Source organism: Bombus vosnesenskii, unplaced genomic scaffold (assembly GCF_011952255.1).
Source record: "Bombus vosnesenskii isolate JDL3184/JDL3185 unplaced genomic scaffold, Bvos_JDL3184-5_v1.1 scf7180000013352, whole genome shotgun sequence".
Taxonomy (NCBI): domain Eukaryota; kingdom Metazoa; phylum Arthropoda; class Insecta; order Hymenoptera; family Apidae; genus Bombus; species Bombus vosnesenskii.
The window spans coordinates 3069949-3092202 of record NW_022882988.1 but is presented as its reverse complement, the minus strand read 5'-3'; the positions used below and the strand labels follow the sequence as shown (position 1 = coordinate 3092202).

The 22254-nt window shown below is 46.0% G+C and overlaps 1 long non-coding RNA gene across 1 annotated transcript; it reads right to left on the bottom strand.

Moving 5' to 3' along the window:
* Positions 1 to 1610: 1610 nt before the first annotated feature.
* On the bottom strand, positions 1611 to 2319 carry LOC117236834. The gene is made up of 2 exons (XR_004493909.1): positions 2198 to 2319; positions 1611 to 2049 (listed from the first exon to the last, which is right to left on the bottom strand). It is a non-coding gene; the product is annotated as an uncharacterized LOC117236834 (long non-coding RNA).
* Between the last annotated feature and the right edge of the window lie 19935 nt (positions 2320 to 22254).

The following is a 22254-nucleotide window of genomic DNA, read 5'->3' as shown; positions in this document are numbered from 1 at the left end:
CGTTCGGTAACGCGCGGTTTCGTAATTGGCCAGCGTTTACACGGTAATGGCGGGCTGGCATCGTTTTAAAAGGGCGAAACGTAACCCCCTGGTGGACAGTTAAAGTCCGGCCGGCCTGTGGAACCGGTCATGTATATTAGATACCCAATTCCAGCGGTAATCCAGCCATAAATATCTTTGAATTATATTTTCCACCGGGCTGGACACCATCACGAACGATTTGTTCTAAAAGGTGGTGGGGGAGGGAGGTATCGGAGAGAGAAGCGGCAGAGGAGGGATAAGCGGCACGAGGGCGAAAGAGAGAGAGAGAGAGAGAGAGAGAGAAACGGGCTTTATTTAGCCGTTAATCGCTCAATTAAACTGAATCGCTCGAATTAGCTTTTAATCCCGAACGTGGCGGTAGCGTGAATGGTATTTAAAAAAATCAAAATGAAATTTTCAGAACGTTCAGCTGCTGTACTTTTTCTTTCAAACTTGTCCTTTTCGATCGTTCATGCGTATCCTCTGATTTTTTACGCGGTTTACAGTCCCATCTTTTCCCCTTATTATCGTGTTTACACGTATTAACGAACGTAAACCGTGGCGCACTCCTCAACGTTCTTCAAAAATAATAAACGCAGAATGTATTTATTTATTTATTCAAGCGATCAAAACAGCGTTAATTTTCATAAAATCGTATTTCAGCGATAAATTCTCGTCGATAAGATGGGTGGGGAGAGCCATATAGCGAATGGATGTGTGAAAAAATAGCGAAACAGTGTAAATATTTACGATCGAGCGATATTTGCCAACTGGGAGAAACGATTTCGCGGTGTTTCTAGGAAAATTTAGTATCCACGTCGAACTCTCTTCTCCTATCTTCGAAACGAAATCACATAGACGAGAATTTGCATCGTTTCGCGAACAGCGTAACTATTTTTTGTTTCTTTTCAGGCGATCACCGAACGCTGGCACGATCTTTAGGCTAATCTAATCCTATTTACATCGCGGCACCACAGCCAGATTGACGTGCACGGAAATAAATCGGGACGGGGCGAACGCGTGCACCATCGTGGCCGTATAAATTCGTGCTTTCTCCCTGAACAAATCGAACGTCGGGCCTGATGTAAATGAATTCCGCTCTAATTGCAATTATGTGCTCGGCGAGTGCACATAAATGTTCGTCGTTACGCGATATATGACACGTCACTCACGACCGAGCCGTGCGTCATTGCGAATTTATGAAATACTGATCGATGCTATATCCGTATCGCGCTAGTCTTCCACCAGCCACCGTCATAATTGCAATCAATAGTTGACGTTATATATAATTTGGCCAAGTCGAGACGACGATCCATTACGTATTTACGCGTCCTTGTCGTTTTCTCCCCGTGGGTGAAGAAGAACGTCTTCGTGGACGAAAGCTTCGTAAAATCTAACGTGGTGGTATGGGTTATAGGTACGATTACGTCAGTCACAGACGATTAACGTTAGTCTGTGCTTGTCAAGTTAATTTTCCGCTACACGAAGCTTCCACGGAGCGACGAACCGCTGCCATTATTTGAAATTCCTTTGCTCCAAGTGGCAGCTACGTCTGAAAAGCTTCGAAACTCCGATTTTGTCTGCTTACAATCGAATTACGTTTACTCGGCGTGAATCAATAATCGGCAATCAATAATAAATCACGTTACATCGTCCTAGGCTAAACGCCATTCTCCAAGGGTAAATCATTAAAACGTTGGTAGCCGCGCACGCCAATCAGCAAGCATAGCGTGTAAATACGTGATGGAAGTACCCCAAACCCCCTTCGCCACCGTGCCGGGCCGCGTGCTCTTCCCTGAAATCACACCATCCTCCTAACTGATTTGCTGTTTAGCTAGACCGATTTATTTATCGGTCGGCCGTGATTAGACTTTCGCTTTACCAGGGACACACGGCCTCGTTAAACATTGACCGGTCCGGCAGATTTGTTAACGATCGTCCTGCACTGCTACCGATCGTGAAAAACACTCTGCACACCTCCGCATACCTGCTTCTTTTCGCGTAATACCAAATAACTTCCACCTGTTGCTACAAAAGAAAAATACGTTGCGTCGATCGATGACGATTGGATAGCTCGTGTACACGAGAAAATGTCTTCGTTCACTTATCAACGAAAGCTACGAGGCAGATGTACATAATCTATATCTTCCAAATAACAAACAAAGAAAACACTTACAGAAAAGTAGCGAAGCTGTTTCTCGCCGATACATCTTCTATTCGAATTTATTTCGCCGAATCTTCGCCGTCGTTGAAATTCAAGACCGTTCGAGCAGACAATAAAATCCCTTCGCCATCCATGATTCCCTGTAACACTATTCAAAAGTTCAGAGCATACTACGTGGCAAAAAGTTCGATGAATAATACGGTGACGGGTCGCATTAACTATCGGCCCGTGTCCTCCAGGGTCTTCGGCGTCGTTAGTTTCCCTTAATTACCGCGCTTGCCTCTATACCCCCTACCCCACCCTGGCTGGCAGCCTCTGGATCGAAGAAGTCAGTTCGCAAGTTCTCGAAGCTCGAACGGGAGAGAGCGGTTCTCACGCTCGTTAGAAGCTTAAGGAAAAAGCACGTTAGGGGTGGGATAGGCTAGGAATGTGGACACCCACGAAGACGTGCCCCTTTCGGGATGTCCTATCGTCACCCCGAGCTTATTCCGCCCCTTAAGTTCTGGCCACACCCGCAATCATGCGCAGTTTCCACCCATCGGCCAATGAAAGCTCGAGAGCTTGCAAGCTCTGCTGAACGGCTTTCGAGCCGAGCCACTCCGACAAACACCACGTGCCACGCGGCCGAGTTGCACGTGCGTCCGCGGAGCTGTCGAGCTTTTGCGCGTCGTGGCCGTGAGTCGAGCCCTCCAATCGACGCGTCTTTTGAGGGACGAACGTCGTGTACCGGTATCTCTGTTGATTTTTCTGTTCTTCTTTCATCCAGACACACCCTGTTCCCTTTACTTGCGTCGTTGGTCGTTGTACACATTAGTTCGTTATTGCACTGTTTCGTTTTCTATGCTGAAGAGAAAAATCGTCTAGCTGACGACACAGAGGAAGACACCGAGACTTCACGGTCCTGAACAGGCTGGCAGAACGGGGCCCAAACGTAATCGGGCAGAGGCAGTTGAAAACTTTGAGAAAACCACGAAGAACGTAAGTAAGAGTTTCTTTATTTCTACAACGCGATTGGAGTTCGTTTGGATGAGAATCGAAGGTGGCAGCGGACGTGAGAATTGATCGTGACAAGCCTGGCCGATATTCAACAGTTGGTCCTTCTTTTATCTTCCAAAACTCGACCCTTCGTGCTACCCCTGCGTCGAGCCCTTAACAGGTTCGCTCTTACGTCACCCTCGATTCTTGTAGCAGTAGATCGTACCTCTTGGGTAAGAGGTTGTCGACAGCTTTCGTTTTGTAAAATAAATACTACTGGGACGCGGTGACATCATATTTAGAACATATATATCGTTACTTTTAATAAATATTCCATTTTAATACTAAAAATCTCAATTTACCGTCTTGTCGAGTCGACAGAAAATTTTGTTTCGTTCTTTCCATTACGAAAGGTACATAATTCAAAAAGAGCATCGTCGTGAAATCTCGAAACACGTAAAAGCAAACAGCTAAACGAAAAAAAGGCAGTAGCCACGAGAAACAGACGTCGCGCGTAAAACGACGGAACCGCATTTATCGCGTTTATCCGCGTAATTCTTTTCGCGGTCCGGCCGGATGCTGGCGGAGGAATTCGCGAGCTGTGGGCAGTAGGTGTGGCCATAGGTGTAACATATTTATGTTGTGAACCGGCCGAGTGCGGGCAATAAATAGCGAGCGCACGACCGGCCACGGCGGGGGGTGTGATGGCGCGGGGAAGGCAGGTACGAAGCGTAGGGGTAGTCCGTCGAGGCGCGGGGTTAGAACGATTACGCTTTCCAAACCCCTGGTCGTTCGACCGCGTCACTGGCACCGCCACTGGCACCACCATCGGCACCACCACCGTATCTACCCCCGCGTCGCCCACACCCCCATGTATGTCCTATCACCATCTGTCTTTCTCTCTTTCTTTCACCCTGTCCCGTGTCTCGCGTTTCGTCCCCGCTTAACCCTACCAACCCTTTTGCTCACCTACATCCCCCTGTCCCGTTCCAGCGGAGGCTGTATGGTGCCCGAACAATCCTATTCGTTTGTTTCCAGCCCGTATGCACGCATATACGAAGGCATGCAATTTCGCGTTAGGAATGCGCGAACGAGCGCATCGCAGACAATGTTTGGGGTGGACGGAGTACGAGGCGTGCTTCTTTGGAAAATGCCATGGCGAGAGGGCTTTAGGACGACCAGAGGGGTTGGAATACTGTCTGGTCCGTTTATACGCTTCAACCTCCTAAAGAAAAAACAATTTTCGTTGCTCTTGTTCACCACGATGTTACACAGTAAGATGTCCGTACCTGGGTTCTCGGTATTGGTTGTTTCAAATATCCGTGGGTAACCGCAGTTGGAAAAAATAAATACGGAACGAAATGTGTATACACGAAGGTACGAATAACGTTGCATCGCGTACGCCATTCATTTTATTTTACCTTATCCCATAGATATTATCACATAACGTTCATTACTATAATTTTACCGCTACATCGTATTAAATTAAATCGCGCTACACCATAAGTAATAACATACTACCAAGTTGCAATATACTTATGGTAATAAGTATGCACAGTATACGTGTAGCGTTATCTACTAATCGTGGAAGAGTTTGAAACTTATCCCCCGCGATCTCATTTATTTATTTATCTCATTTAACGAGAAATAAATAAAATTAAAATAAAATTCAAATTAATTTAAATAAAAATTGGACAAACGTGTCGTGTACAGTGACAATTTAGATCAGGTGAATGACGAGTACGCAAGTGGTAGAACGGAATCGCCTGTACAGACAGACGCGAAAGCACGCGTACGCGGCCTCGAGTCACGGCTATGCAGGCCATCTTAGGAAGCGAGCACCCCTCGGCATTCCAGCGATCTCGACCGATCGAGAATCGAAGGATAACAGGAACGCGGCGCCGAGTGGCCGCGTGTGTGTCGGCTGTCCGGCAATCCTAATGATGCATATCTCTCCTCGGCCCGTTATGTCTTGAATGTCACGACGATGCGATATCTGGCGGACCGGTATCGGTCGGTGAGGCTGTTGCTGGGGGTCAGTGGGGGGATTGAACAACGGGAGAAGCACGAAAGCTAGCCGGAATCAGGGTGGTATATGGTCGCAATGAGGTTGAGAGCTTGCGGCCGGATGCCAGTCTAACCATGTCTAGCGTACGTTTACTTGCAAGCTTGCCAGACGCTCGTACGCATCGCCAGCATCCGAGCAATGCGACTCAAGAGTCCGCGTCGCTGCTGACGATGCACTTCAAGATGCAGTCTCTTGGTAAGCACGCTCCTGCCCTTAGGATTGGCCCGTTCGTCGTCCGCCAATCTGCATCAGGGTGTTTTAACGTAAACGTGACTTGGCGTGTATAGAGAAGAGGAATCACGCTGATCCGTGCTTGAGATGCTCGAATTTTTAGATTATACTTTTTCGACAAACGTTCTGAGTATTAGATTCTATATAGGATGCATCTTGTTTAAAGTTGACGTACGTGGCGGGGGAATGATGCTAGACTTTTCAAGGGATGCTTCCTACGAACAAGCGTCCTTGATAGTAATTTTTTAAGGAATAGTACCGACTGTATTAGGAGGTAGAAAGATTTCTTATGGGATGTTCAAACAGATACTTTTATTATGAGATTGCCTAGAGTGCATTCTATTTGGTGTTAACGTACATAGAAAAGGTATAATGGAAACTGAGAAATAAAAGAATTTTCTTAAACGATAATTTCTAGGTTCTCACGATATTTGGTTCCGTATAGGATATATTTCACTTACCGTTGAAGTATAGTAACGAGGACAGTTAAAATTAAATTGCAGATTCTGCACTTCGACAAATCGTTTCTTTTTCTCTCTTTCTGTCTTTCTCCTTCTCTCTCTCTCTCTTTCTCGAGTTATTATTTCTGTGGTTGGAATTCATTCGTGCGAAAAATAAACGAAAACGCGGTGTCACCACTTCTTCACCTTTAAACGCGTTATTCCTTTCAGAGAGGAGGCGTGGTCGCCAGCTCTACATTCGATGGAATGGAAAAACGCGAATTCCATTTAGCATACAAACGCGGGCCCACGCAAATGAATTTTATAAGTGTCCTTTTCGCGAGAACACGCGCGTATTTCGACGCTTTGGCTGCGTTAACCCGGCGGGATTCGAGGACGCGCGATGGGTAATAGGCGGCCGCGAACGAAATTTCCACCCTCCTGTTCCCTGCGCCGGCCACCCCCTCGCGCGGCACGGTGTGTGCGTACACCTCGCGCATTCCGCAGCGAGATTGCGCAAAAATCGGGCAAAACAAACGCAACTAATTTAACTGCTTTCGAACAATTAATCCGAAGCATTTAATTTAATTGCGCCGCAGCCCGTCGAGACCGGGCAGCGTCAGTTGAAACAACAACCGATGCGAGACCCGGCCGGAATTTTCGGCTCGTCGCGCTTGACTCGAATTCTTTCGGATGCAAACAACCGAAAAAAAATATACACGCGCCTCTGCACGCGCGAAATCAAACAGCGACCCATGGACATCGAAAGATGTAAACCGAATATCGAATCGACGAGTCGAAGGAAATCGTGCAAGTAAAAGTCTCATGGACGACGAACGTCGAACTTCAAAAATACGGCTGTATTTTCATATAGGGGAGAAAAAAAATTGAAAGTAGTTACACCGAGATGGAAGAAGATCGAGAGAATCGCGTACAGGAGTTTCGGGCGTTGGTGGAGAACGAGCTAGTGGGTAGGTGTAATTAATAGCAAACCCGTATAAATCAGAGACAGGCTGGATACAGGTTGGTATGCGCCGTTCCCGATGCGGGATTATGCCCAGAGGGGCGGTTACCCCACGACCCGCTAATTTTTCAAACGGCCGCCATAATGGTCCCGGCTAATTACTGATTTTTATCTCCACGAGTCGGTACTGTGAGAAAGAGTCGTTCGACCATGAGGAGAGGAACAGAGAGAAAAAAAATTGAGCGAAAGAGACGAACGCAGAGAGGGTGGGATAGGGAGGCTACGGAAGAAGAATTGGATTCGGGTCAACGCTCGTTCTGTATTGCGATTTTAAACGGCTGAGAAATTTTCTGCAGTAGCACGGTATATAGTTTCGCCCTCTTCCAAAGATAGTCGGAACGATCAAAACACGTTTTTAACGATTTTATCGAACTTTCGTGATAGCTAAAATGTTCGTTTAACCCTTTTGGCGAGTTTTATTTTCCACGATAACGTTAAAACAAAATAACCAACTTTCGTCGAATAACCAACACTTATCGTAAGAAAGTTAGAGCGAGTGAATAGTTTGGAAGCCTGTGGCGTTAATGCTACCGATCGCTGTTAGTCGGATGCCGCTTGGAAACTTACCGAATTCACAGGAGAATTGTTGTTCACGTGTACGGGACGTTTCAAGTTACACATCGACCGCGTATTTTGCGCGGGTGAATACAGCTAACTACCCCCAAACACCTATGTACTTAACGTAACCCATGTAAGCTCACGCTAGAACAAATTTACCCCCTGAAACCCCCGAGACGGGTCGCGTCTCTTCCGACCATCCACTTCGAGTCCCTTCTCACCCCCCTAATTCTCCTATGGAACACCGATGTTATGAAGTTGTGTTGAACTTTTCGCAAGCATAGTTTGCAGAACACCCTCGGGTGACTGCAAGGCTTACCTTGGCTCGTGACATATATCTACGCGCAGTTCTAACAAACCGTCGCGGAAACTGAGGGCGGGTCACGAAAACGAGGGGTGAGTCGCACGAAATTTGCGGAAGAACGCGTCAACCGCGCGTGGCTCTCTTTCGATTTCGACCACGTCCCTCTGGAAAAGTCTGCAATTCTCGTATCAGCTACCTGTTGCCCGGCCACTATGTCAATCGACATGTCAATGCGATAATTCTGCTTTTAATGAAATTCACAACGCCGACGCATGTGTTTGATTTTGGAAATGATGTTATTCAACTCCCTTGCGCAGCAAAGCGTACAATCTTGCGTAACAAAGATGCAAATCGGCCCGGCTATTAAACTCTTGGAAAATTCTGCTTTCGTGATATCTCGTCACTTCGCCCACGGAAGAAATTATTAATGCTAAATTCGACGATTTGCTTAATTCCTGTAATTTTTGTCTAACTTAGTATTGCGAAGACTTTGCTTATTTTCCCCGAATACGACTCGTGACGTGGCTTGTTTTTCGAACGGTAGCGTACGTACGTGTCGCGTATGCAGCCGAAACAACGCACGCGTTAGGAATTCTCGGCACGGCAGTCGGAGCCAACAGGCCCGGTAGAAACTTACGGGCCAACTTTGAGGGGGGTAACAGCATTACAACGTTATTAGATTTACCGCAAGCACCTACCCCCGAGGCACTCCAGCACATTACACACATAGCCGTTCTGAAGTATAAGTAACCCTAAAGCGGTAGAGCTAAAGCCCAGCTCGTGGTCCCGGTGTCTTGTACCTTAAATTATGCGCGTGTGCCCGCAGGTACGAATGAGAGGCATTCCTTCGTACTTTGCCCCTTTGTGTTACCCCTTTCGATCGTGCTCGTATTCGAAATTTCAATTGCGAATTTTCAACGAAGGACAACGTCAAAATCGTTGAATTATTCACGAAGTGAAAAGAAAGAAAGAAAGAAAGAAGAACGAATACAGAGAAGAGTGAAATGAAAGAAAGAAAAAAGAACAGAAAGTACAATGGAGATAGAACGGCGAACGGGCCATAGAACGAGAAAGAGAGAACGGTAGAAATTTTGGTGCGAGTAGCTATTGAGTAGCTACCCTTAAGATAAGGGTGACTTCACCCCGTCCCTCATACGTTTCCGCTATCTGACGCTAAACGGCACCGCTGCTCGTGGCCTTCCACGTAAAAGGGATGGTCCTGGCAGGATGGTTCTACATAATACACCGGCACATTACTGTCGAAACCCCATTAGATAAGCGGAATTTAGAACGGCGAGACAGGATTTTTGTACGGACGACGTACGTGAAAAATCACCCGAACGCTCAGCTTCGCCGCGGATAATTTTCTTCTCGTTTTTGCGTCTGCGGTACGTTTCGAACGAAGATCCTCCTTTTAATCACACTGCTTTGCTGCGTCTTCCTCCTTGCTATTTGTCTGCGTTGTCGCGACATCGTGGTAAAAATTCGAGTGGGAAAAGTAGAAGATGATTTTTCAAATTTGGAATAAAATCGAAAATCGATTTCTTCCGCGACACGTTTAAAAGGACGAAAGCTTCTCTTCGTGGATAGTCGATGGATAGTCGATCTGTTATCGCGGCAAACTGGCATCAGCGAAACTGATTTCAAAAGCGAGAAGATGGGATCCACGCAACAAAAGCCTTTACACGTCTCGCCCCCTCCATCGGCTCATTTAAGGCTAACTGTCCACAACGGGGGTGCAAACTACCCTTATCTGCGGACGTTTATGCCCACGCCTTATCTAGCAAACCCGGACTGCTTCGTGCTTGCTAACAACTAGGTATTCTCTCTTCCAAGCCAATCTCCTTCCTCGAACAAAACGACCTTAAGTTCTCCCGTCTCTCTTGCTCCACCTATCCAGCTTTGTCATTTATTTCGCGTCTTCTCTGTGCTCCACTTTGCTCTGGGTTTATTTCAATTTCCTCCGAGTGTTATTTTTAAAATGTCAAACGAAACGTAGCTTCTCTTAAAACACTTACATCGTAGGAAGTTGCGATTATTTATTCAACGAATTTAAATTATTTGTTAAAGAACATCTACTATGCAAAAGGATGACGATGATTTTCAGCCAAACATTATAACGCGTGTCTCTTGATAAGTATTTAAATGTCGATGTTCCTTCGCGAAACTATTTCTCGTATTCTGGAAACCAACAATCTGTTCTTCTTCTGTATTGAAAAATATTTATCGAAAATCTGCTTTGGCAGTAAAGATCAACGGAATAACAGCAGCCGTGTTAGAATCGATCTTCGAAGCAATGTTCCTTTTATTTTTCTTTCTCTACAAATCTAACGACAGGAGAGGTTAGGAAACAATAGCGCAATTTGGTTCCGCGCAAATCCATAGAGAGGAACGGAGAAGGTGGCGATACGGAAAATCGAAAGGTACGATGTTCCTTATCTCGCAAGTTCCCTCAGCCGGGTTGGAAGAACGGTTGTCGAGAGACTGAGGGTCGCTGGCCGGAGGATGTTGCGGTGAAAACAAAGACGTTACTCGTCCCCTATCTAGGGTTGTAAAATAACCGTCGAACGAGAGCAAAACAGCGGGAGGCAGGGGTAGTAATAAATGAGATAAGCTTGGGATAGATTCTTGCGGGAGCAGAAGGCATTATCGATGCGTTTCGTCGAATTCCTTCCTTTCGTTTCAATCCGACTATCCCCCCCTTTTTCTACGATCTAACATCGTCAGGGTATGCGTTCAACGAACAAACGAAACTACAAAAAATAAAAAATACATATTTCAACTCTACAAGTTTCCTAGATTCTCTCCAATTTATACATTTTTTTTTTTTTTTTTTTTTGTTACCATAGAGAAACATACAGGGGCAAAATTGGAAAACACGAACGGAGCTCGATTCGTGGAAAATAAAAACACGTTGTTCCCAGCTGGTGCTCGTGCCTCGCGTCCCGGGAATATTACAAACAACCGGCCGATTTTCCGCTGATTTTCCTGACTGAAACGCGCATAGCCGCGTATTGGTATATCGAACTAATTGGAAGTCTTAATAGCACTCGACGTAATAACGCTGTCGGTATCCAGGCGTGTGCATCATATCGATTGGAATCTACAACGGACCCCTCTTGTTTTCAGCCCGCTCTTCCGTGCACTCGATCTACCTCCGTCGACTGGTAGCGAATCAACAAACGGGACTGATTTGATTTCATTCATTAATTCCGAGCGACTTCGTTCGCTTCGATTTAAGTTCATGCGTACTTGAACGCGTTTGCGGCTGTGGGTCGTTCGGTGATTTCGCACGTGCCGCACGCTACGGGGACAATTCCGTCCTCCGCCGAGGGTCGCAAGGATATTTTTAACCGAACTCGACGCCTATTTAACCTACCGAGCAATGTTTTCGATATTTTTGAAAGATTCGATAAACCGATTCAGCAAATACGAAAATAGCTCCGTTAGGCGAGTTATTTTTCATACTCAATTTAATACCGACTTGATAAAAACAGAATAATTTGCGTTCCGCTGAATATAGAATCGCGGCTGCAGCCCGTCACCTCGATGATTTAATTAACCATATATTCTTTCCAAATTGCGTATCGATTTTAACATTATCCTCGGGTCACGTCGGAAATATTACCTCGAAAGTTATAACAGGTTGAGAGATTTTCTCAACTTGGCCGAACGATTTCATAGAATTTCCCTTTTAGCCGATGCCGAGAGAAACACGTACCACGCGCAAAGAAGAAAGACACGTCTATTGACATCCCGTAACCGTGCCGTGATTTAATATAAACTGCACAAAGCTCCACCTTTGATAGTCAGATATGAAATACTCCGGACCGAGGAGTGCCCTTTCGAAGACAGCCTGCCCCTGCTGGAGGGTGCGTTCGAGAGTCTGGTCGGACTGCATCAAGCGGTGATATCTTCCTCCTCCTTCGTCTGTCTCGAGGTCGAATATTCTTGTAGCAAAGGGGCTCTACCAGCTTCCAGTCTTTCAAACATACGAATATGAAAGATACGTTGGAATGTTTGGACCTTTATCGTGGACGAATGTCACGTGTCCAAATGCCGAGATTCACGTTTGATATAATACCAGTCGTACATTGTAGCGAATCGAACAATCAACTAGAAAAAGATGTGTCACGCGATAAACGATAGTTCAAACGATTTTCGTGAGAATCTTTCCTTACGAACTATGAATTTATTAAAAATTTCAAGGTACCCTTGGAGGTCTGTAGAGACTGTTGCTCGAAAGTTTCGGGTCGTTTCCAAATAGAAATGAAAAATAATAGTTTAGTATTTCTTATTTTTAGTAGGTTTTAAAAGTAACCTTTCAGTAGGTTAAAGAACTTGTCATTGTTTGCTGCACAAAATCGAATACGAAGATAGGAAATTAACAATTACCGTGTGGAGAAATAAATCATCGAAATATCTCAGCATGGATTAATACGTTTCTATTTAACGACCAAAATTCGTATTAATTAATGATTATTTTCTCCTTATCAATTAAATGATTCTAAACTATCAAACGGTAGTGCAGCTAACCAAGTGATATGCCATTTCTTTGTCAGCGCAGAGAAAGCTAAAACACACAGCGGATTCAAAAAGAAAGCGGTTTTCTCTGATAGACGATGGTCCCGCGCGCGTAACAGCCGCTTCAACGGCAGACTTTGATCCTTTATTACATTTTTACAAGCGATTACATTGGCCAGCCGCTGGCGATTCTTTGGGGCGACCTTATTTTCCTCGGCCGAGGACGATCCACCGCGATCGCTTGGCATGATCTACCCTGCCACGGCCTTACCCATCCCTCCGTAACGAAGTTCCAACGAAGGAAGATATTGTTCTTGTTTGTAGCGAAGTTAACTCGAGTTCCGACTCAACCGTGGCTCACTCGCCCCTAATTAGGTTTAAGGGATTATAGAATTGCCTGGCAAAGTCGATTACGAGATTGGAACGGCCGACGGAAGGGCGGACGACGAAGAAGTAGCCGGAGAGTTTTCAAGACACGAAGCCTCTGCGAGTTGAAATTTATCGGATTTCGCGAAACGCGGCAAAGCTAGCTTTGAAGAGAGAGAGCGTGCAAAATATAATCAAAGGCTTGAGTAACTTTCTCGTCCATTTCACCCTTGAATACCGTTAAAGAAGGACGAAATTATTCCATTTCCTCTCTGCTTCTTTTCCTTCGTTTCGGTTACTAAACCGAGACTAGAAAACTTCCAGTTACCACGAAATAATAAAAACATCAGTCCTATTATTTCTTATGGAAAATTAGCTTGCCATCGAAATTTCACCATCGAAATCCTTTCCATCGGCGAGAAGCCAATCAAGGCTCGCCTACGGTTCAAAGCGACTCGGAACTTTTTCATCGAAGTCAGAACTCGCAGGTACGGTATTAAGAGCCGAGGTTGGTGAAGCGAGCCTCTAATTGAAAGCCGTCAAAGTGGTTAACGGGAAATCATAGGTTCCGGTGAAGAGAGACGCGTGCGACGAGCTGCGAGCGGAAGGTCGCGGGAAGGCACCGTTGACGGATCAGCCGACGCTCTGCTGTTGGAAATAGAGGGGTGGGTTACGGCGGTGCGGACACAGAGAGGGAGAAGGGCGGGTAAAGAGAAAGGGACGAGGGTTAGCAATTTTAAACAGTCTCCGGCGACTCGATCGTCCAGCATAGCGTAGTCCGGCTAGTGAGACTGAGCGTGCAATGATTGATGCCAGGCCGACCGGTATGGAGGGGTGAAAGTGAGGAAGGCTAGAGGATCGGTCCTACGGCCTGGGGAAATTTAATTAACGTAAATGCCGCCGCCACGGCCGGCGTTACACGCCGTGTGTGGCAATCGCTCATATGCAACTGGCCCCTATCCCCCCACGAACCCTCTCTACCTTCAAACTCATCCCACACGGAGCCTCCTCCTTCCCTCTCCGTCCACTGGCTATCCTACTGTTCACCCTCTCGCGATTCACCCTCTTTGTTTCTCTCGATCTCCTCTTTCTCTGTCCCATCGTCGACGTGAACGCCGCGCGCGTTCAAACCTTTCCCCCAAGCACATCCACGCACGTTGCCGCGTGCGTTGGCCTGATCGGCCAGCTGGGGGTTATTAAACGTTTCGAACAGGGGTAAGGGGCTTCGATTGCGGGCCGATTGATGGATCTTGGATCCTGTGTTGCCTCGATCGACCAAATATCCGCGATCTCGTGGACCGCGATAAGTGAACGGGTTACGGCGCCCCTGGAAATAGTTCGCTGCCGCGCAACGAGCACGTATCGGTGTTTCCCTTTGGTTATTTGTTTGGCTTGATTATTACGTTTCGTCATGGTTGTGACGAAGAAGATTTAAAAAACGAGAAACGAGGAAGACTTTTAACGTCGATATCGAGTAGGTATCGCAGAAAATAACGCATCGAACGATCGGACGCAACGCCGATCGAGACCTCCGTGCAACGAAACACTTTGTAAATAAAAGAGGTAAACGCAAAAGGAAATCGATCGATCGTCAAATACGCGTGTCTAAGATCGAACGATCGTTTCTCCAGTGGCGATTGTCAAACAGCGTTTTTGCCAAGCTTTGTACACGTAAGTATCGCGAGGTAACGGCTGCTGCGGTGCGTGAGAGTGGGGTGGCTTCGTTCGAGGTCGAGATAGGCCGTGAAGGGTGAAGTGGGACGCGGGGCACGTAATGGCCGCGGCACGTGGTGCGTGCCCCCATTAAACCGATCGCACTCTGGATTGATTTTCAGCCTTTCGGCATTTGATGCGAACAAACTTCGTTGTCGGTATAATTGAATCGCCGCGAGTGTCTACCTGACTCGAACGCAAATTAACCGGAACGCGAATCGCGGCGTCGTGAGTTCACGACCAAGGGTGGATGCGGACAGGAGAAAAAGAATTCGTTCCTGTTCGATACAAGAACGCGCGTAACACGATGATCTAATTATTCTCGCTCGTTGCCGACCGATTCTTTGACGATTACCAACGGCTCGTCCGGTTCGCTGAACTCATTCTTCGATCGAGTCCACTCGAATCTAATTCTCTGCCAGAGCAGCTTTCTATCGTAACTTCGTTACCCGTTTTATTTCCAACGATTTAATAGCTTTACAATTTTAATCGTGGACCGCCGAGTCGATTGATCAGAAAGGGGTAGAACGGCGGTTGATCCCGTTCGACGATCGTCGAATCAGGTGGACCAGTCGATTCGAAGGGGTGAACGAGTTCGGGACGAAAGTGCAACGTGGCAGCATGCGAGCAAGCAGCAGAATGCATTCGTGCGGTCTGCGGACCGTAACTGCTAATTAGCGCATACAGGTCTGTATGGCAGGCTCGAGGGTTGGACGACTGCCGGTGCAGGCTACGCAATGCGCCCCTTTATTAAATACCATCGAAATTAAAATTATAATTGCATTCGCTAACCCAGGGGGGTTAACAGCGTCCGTGCGCGCGATACTTCTTTGCGCGGTCGTTCCCCTTTGCCGCAGTCCCCCTATCGCGGAGGATTTGCGAAGAATTAAAAACAGGGAAAGATGGTTCGAATCAAAGGGGAGAACACGACGTTCTGTATTTAAAAAGGAGTAACCCTTACGAACATATCGCATCAAAAATAAAGATCGTCCGTGATAAAAAGGAAATCAAACGCTCTTACTAGAAATTAGTTGGTGAAACGGATACGCGTTGCCAGGCACAGAGGTTGTAAAGCGCTTCTTGAAACGTCGATAGTAACGAGTGGTAATAGTACCGTTGGATATTCTAATTAGGGATAACACGAGCCGCTACTTTGGCAGTCGAGTAAGGCATATGCCGATGAGATTGTAGGTGGAAACGATGCTGAAGCCAGAAACGGCGGAGGTAGAGGCAACGGCAGTAGGTTGTATAGCCCCTGTCAGCCACTGTGCCACTGACGGCTCGCTAATTGCTCGACCAACCTCTAATCCTCCGAGCTGCCCCTGCCTCCGCGTTCTGCCACCCTTCAAATCCAAATCCATCCCTTCGTAACGGCCGATACTCTCCGGTGCTTTCAGAATTGCGAGCATACATTCGAATATCGTGTGTATGATAACGAAATTTCTCAGCGAACGATCGGAATAACTGCACGCAACTTCGATCGAGATTTCTCATCGATCGAGCACGGTGTGAATAGAAACCAACCCTCGTTATCCCCTCTCGCAGGGGATCCGCGTTTCTCTCGTTTCACTAGGCCGGTCCACTAGAATTCGAAATTGCCTCGTCTATCCGCCGCTCGGTGGCTGTATCAATGCGATCATGATAAAAGGGAGAAAATTCCATTTAGGATCGTTCGAATTGTTTTGCGGTCAAGCCGGTTTTCCCGTGTTATCGATTCGATTTTATATCGACACTTTGAACCAACGGGACGTCTTGCTCGTTTTGCACTTTTAAGGAGGAAATAATAAGAGAAAACAAATATAGAGAAATTTCGGGTCCTAGCGTAGTTCATAGGTCGAAGGATAGATAGGCTGGTCACGGCCCGGAAATGAAAAAATTGCAAGTTGCACGGAGCGCAAAACGCTCCTGTGTGAAATCGATCGTCGTGACCGCGCGAACGAATGGGCGAGTAAGCGAACGAGCGTATCAAGGGTCGGTACGGTCGCGAATTAATCGAGCATATAATCGATGTGCGCCTGTCGATATATATGTATGTATATGGAAACCATCCGCCTGGTCACCCTCGTGAACTCGGGCCCCTCTATCGTTAGTCAACAGTGCACGCGGTAACGCTAATTTCTGTAGCGGACGTGTCCTCCTGCTTCGTTAAAAAACGTTCAATACTCTCCATGTATACTTACTTCTCCACCTTACGTTAGGTAATTACCGTACAAATGACCATCACCTAGTATTTATTACGAAGGAGCTCTGTCGTCGAACGTTCGCTCGAATAATTGTAATTAGAGTGGGACTTTTGACTATTACTCATCTACCTACAAACATTATTTCAAATATCTCGATTAACCTCGATTTAGAAATTTCATTATTACTCATCGATCTACATATCCGTAAAGCATAGTTTTACCATAATTATATTCTACAAATGTTTTTCAATCGATCGTTTTCGTTAAATTACCTCAGTACGTAACTTCGTGTGCGGTGCATTTCCTCGCGCGTAGGTTATGAACAGTTGAAAATTCGACGATTAGATCGAACAGGACGCTTACCAATTCTTCTATTCCGACAACCGGGACAAATCGCAAGGTATCGAGGATCGATCGACGAAAGGATGGAAAAGGGGACGCGGCTGGGCCGATTGGTTGAAATTAAGAGCATCGAATGACATCATCGCGATATCTAGCGCATCTCCGCGGCCGCGAACGAGAACTGGCTGTCGGCCGGACACGGTAGCACGATAGCACGATCGTAGTCGCAAATTTATATCTGATTTTCCGGCAGGACGGAAATCAGGCAACGGCGCAAAATTGATCTGCCTTCTGATTTATTACCACGAACTAATAAAGCCAATATCGAGCGTGGCCCGCGGCATTCTACGGAACACGACCGATAGGTAGCCGTATCGCGGCACCCGCTACCGCGACTAGTTCAAATCCATACTTTACAAAAGCCACACGGCCCTGTGATTTCGATGTCGCGTCAACGTATGCCGTTAGTGTGGTGGCAGCCGCGACGATCGACCACGATACTGCGACCGATAAACGCGTCGAATCGTGGATTAGTGGCTGCCACGAATCGAACGATGTTCTCTTTTTTCGGGGAGGCAAGCGACGTTCGAAAATTCAGAAATCCACGGCTGAGCCGTCTCCGCTTAGTTTTCGTTCCCTCGGTTCAGCGTGCACGTTTAATTCGGGCGATATTTTATTTCGACTCGCCGTCCACGGGTTCGAATATCAATAACTTTTCGACCGGCACAGTTGGAAGCACGTTTCAACGTTGTTCAAGCCATATCGCGACGTAATTTCATTCTGCCCTGCTGAAAATAGTTTCGTTATCACGGCCGTACAATTCCCGTGTCTTCGCGTTTTTGCACACCGTACAAAATTTATACTTTTCACGCGGTCGGATTCGTAACGCGGCAAACGGCCCGAACCTGTCCGTTCGTCGAATAATGTTCCTCGCACTGCCAACACTCCGCCACCGATTCCCTGACAAACTAAATTAAACGACGACGAATCGTACCATTCTATTCGCGCTATCAAAAACAAGTCATCCTGTTAATTTTCACTTACGAGATTTCGCGCGCGTGATCTCGATGGTCGAACGGATCGATGGATTTTGCGCGTTTCGATAACGCGTTGTTATTTTTTACAGCCGTGCCATCGACCGATGGAAACTCGGCATAGGGGCAATTGGATTTGGTGAACGTAGACGCGTGATTCCTAAGGATTCACCGATTTTTCACGGCGGCTATTCTGTGTTGGCTCGGATCGATTTCCTTCGTTTCGTGTATTTATCGTCGGGGCGATTTAAATCTTTCGCGACAGCCAATACGATCTTGGCGACCGAAACGACGTGCACGATCCCCGTGGAAGCTTAACAGGCAGACTGTAATTAAAAATGCAATCGGCAACGAGCTCGTCCAGTCGTCCTCGTGTATAGGAAGATAAAGGAAAATTAGTAGCCGACGTGATTGGTAGGATCGTACGGGGATCTTTGAAGCATTTGTCAAGTCCCCTGGACAAATGAACGAAATTGCAAGAAAATAGTTCCTTCTACGTAGAAGTTGAGCGATATTTGTATATTGTTGGAGAAATATTTTTATTCCGGATTGTATATAATATCGGAAATTCATTCCTTAAAACCGATAGGCGAGAAAGATTAGAAAATCGGCAACGAACAATACGTTCATGAATGGTACCCGTAGTAAAAATAATATATCTCGATGTCATGCGCTGCTTTGATGCAATTAAATTGGCAAGGAAATGACTCGAATTTTGTGAGTATTTGATAAGTTTCATTACAACGAAAATCTTCAAGAATTTCTAACCGCATTTCAAACAAACGATATACATTCTTGACACAATCTGAAACCTGGATCTCAAATGGATATTTCATGCGTTACAACAGGCTATTAATCCTAGCATTCGTTAAAACTATCGTCTCCCTACGATCGAAACGTTCGTTACAGATTAAATGTCAGCAAACGAAGAAAAAATATCCAAACACACGGTGCAACGATTACAACCGATAGAAACCGAAATCGCGAGCAAAGGGGTTGAAAGAGCGGAATGAGAGAAAGGAAACAGCAGGACAGGGTCGAGGATAAGCAGCATTATCGCTCGAAGGGATTTCAGATGCTATTTAAATCGGCACGCCGGATCGCGTATATTATATTTCTCCGTTCCATTTGCGTGAAACGTAAAATTAATTAAACAGCTGATACGTCGTGCCAGCGGCAGAGAACCACCTCGTGCAGCCTCTGCCCGGAGGCAGGGGCACACGCCGGGAAAACAAACACATCCCCTTCTGGAAATAGGTTCAGGCCGACCAGAGCAGATTTTCAATTTACGCCGGGCCGCTCTAAGGGGATGTAAAAACGCGTTGCTCGCTCCGGTGCATTCTGCTCCGTTGCGCGGAATACGTCAGCGTGCATACCTGTCAACGTGGCTCAGCGATAAGGAGAACCTGCCGAGTGGTGTGCAACAAAGTAAAAATCGATTCGGTCAAACGGACGAGTTAATCGAATCGGCAAGTTCTGACTAACCGTCGAATTCGACGTTGCACTGTGAAAAGCCACCGACAGTCGGTACTACCCCTTTCGAACGTAACCGTCGCTGTACGGCGATGTTCACGGTAGAATTGATCGAAATAAGCTGATTGATTTTTCAGTTAACAAGTATGCAGAGGTATAGTCTTTGACTATCGAATTAGGATCGCGCGGAATTTTTCTCTCTTTCTTTTTTAAATAAGATTGAGAGATTAGAAGATCTGTGATAATAAAGTTCGTCGATTACAAGAACGCGATGTACGTGTGCATAATTTATGTCTTCTTTCCTGGTCTTTGTTACATCTTAAGTATCTCTCTGATATATGCGTGTTATATTATACACTTCACTTATATTTTATCAAATATCTTGAATTTTTTTCTTCCTATCTGTTCGCAATTTTGAGTGGCCGTTCGTTTATGGCAGGGGCAGGCCCATTCCTTTCTTCAGGAAATTCCGAATTACATGTCCTGTCCATGTAAACCTAATGACTCCGAGTTCGGGTAAAAAACCCCGGAAAAAGCACAACCGGGAAGGCACGACGGACAGACGAAACCCAACGGCTGGTAGGGAGAATCAGCAACGTAGGAGGACAGTTTATCAACAGACATCGCACCGTGCGGGTAAAATACTTCACTCCCAACAAGATCTTACCGCCGCCGTGTCCATAACATCACACTTTACTTTTCTACAACAACAAGTGCAAATAGTTTATTCTAACACTCGATCTATTAAACCTCCTGCACTTTGAGCATTAAGTCATTCGAGGTACGCGATATCGACCGATCGGTTTGACCTGACCGGTTGCTCTCTAATCGAGAATTCGCAACAGTATCAATACGATGATCTGAGATGAGCAAGTAACTGAAACAAACTTCGGATTTCTTTAACGGCATTCAAGTTGGGTGACTTAGCTGACAATGAGATTTTTGCAATATTCTTCTATGAAGAAAACTTCGTGACACGCGTGTGACAATAATTTCATCGCTACAAATACGTTATAATCTATGTATTTAATAGTATACGTGATACAACCAAGAACAATTTACCATTCATAACACAGTGTTGTAGTTGGAAAATTGAGTTCTGCACGTGGTCCTAATTCAATGACCAGGGGCTGTGCTATGTTGCAGCATAGTATGTGTGGCAATTGCGAACAGCGTGAAGATTGTTTAATAAAGACAGGGGGTTGCAGTAGCAGGTCGAAAATGGTACGCGAAAGGAGATTTGTCGCTGTAAACGAGAAGGGTGCAGGCGCCATTCCTAATAGCGCGCGTTTTACCTACACGCCGAATTCGCAAATTACATTTGCATGTATCCGCGCCTCCCCGAGACAATTTGGCCTCATAAACATAATTAATGGCGGAGCATTAATTCAGAGATTTTTCGCCGGTTGCGAACACATGTTACCGTGCGCCACCAACTGTCTCGCAATTTAGCTAAATAATTACCAAACTTGCTCTCCGCGGACGACGACGCATTGCCAGCCGCCGACGAAACTTCATTGGTAACGGAGTCGTACGTACCACTGTCGCATTGTTTACGACTTCTTGCCAGTGAGATTTATCTTCCATTCTTTCAAAATATCACACAAATTGTACGATATGGTACATCTTGCTCTTATTGGCGTGTCTGTCTACTTAAACCTTCTAAGAATCGAGGAATTGAAATGGTAAACGATGTACGATAAGTGTCAAAAACGAGTAGACGATTTCTTTAGTAGATAAGAATATAAACTCCATATACAAAATATGACGAAGGAAACTGTATTTTAGCTCTTAGGGCCATCGCAAGATAGGACTACGATAAGTAAGCAGCGATTAAAGCGTAGTTAAAAGAGATGACAGTACAATCTTGCAAGTAAATTAATGTAACTTTTTTACGAATACCATTCGTCCTTCGTATAAATCTACGAAGATGATAGGAGCTAAAGGAAACAAAGAAGCATCTTTCGAAGCATCTCTACTTTTACCATTTACGCCTTTTCGCTTTCCGTGACTAGAAAAGTAAACTTAACGCTTCGAGAGAAGATTACAAATCGTCCCTGGTACCGTTCGTGTCTAATCAACCGCCAATCGACATCCAAGATAAAAATGTCCAACTGGAAGAAATTTGCTGTTCCTCGCGAAAGAACGTGGCAAGAACGCGTGACCAAAGCTCGTCAGAATTTTAACCCGTGGTAAAATCACACTTAAGCGTTAGAGTTGATGGCTCAACAGAAGCCGACAGTGTGGCCATTCGCGTGTGTTAAAGGCAAGGCATATACGTGTATATATGGACCCTTGTCCCGAAGCAGGGCTGCCATCCTAAGCCGGCTTGACTAATTGGTAGCGTTATAATCATGGGTACACGGTTAGGTTGGTATTACCGCAAGTTATAGCCCCGTCTCCACATCGGCGACCGCCACGCACATTCACGCGTAAGAGGGGTGCTTAATGACCCCGCCGTTTACGCAAATTTTCCCATTATGCGACGCGGTTTTGGCCCGCAAAACGGAACGATCCTGGCGACCGTCGGAACGAGCGTCATTTTCTTCAACTACGAGGGAGATTAAGGCTTTTCGAAACCGCGAACACCGCTTTTGACGTTGCCTCGTCGGCACCTCGCACACTATCGCGCGTTCCCGGGACTATTCATTCAATCCTCAATACGGAAACGGCCAGAACATCTACGTTTGTGCACGATCCTCGTTAAACCGCGCACTCTTCGCGCTTTCATTTGTCGCCGTTTGTGATCGTACCTTGTATCAAGTTGTCAATTAACTAAGGAGCGATACGCTGGAACTCTACAGTTCCAAATTATTCTTATTTCAACCATTTCT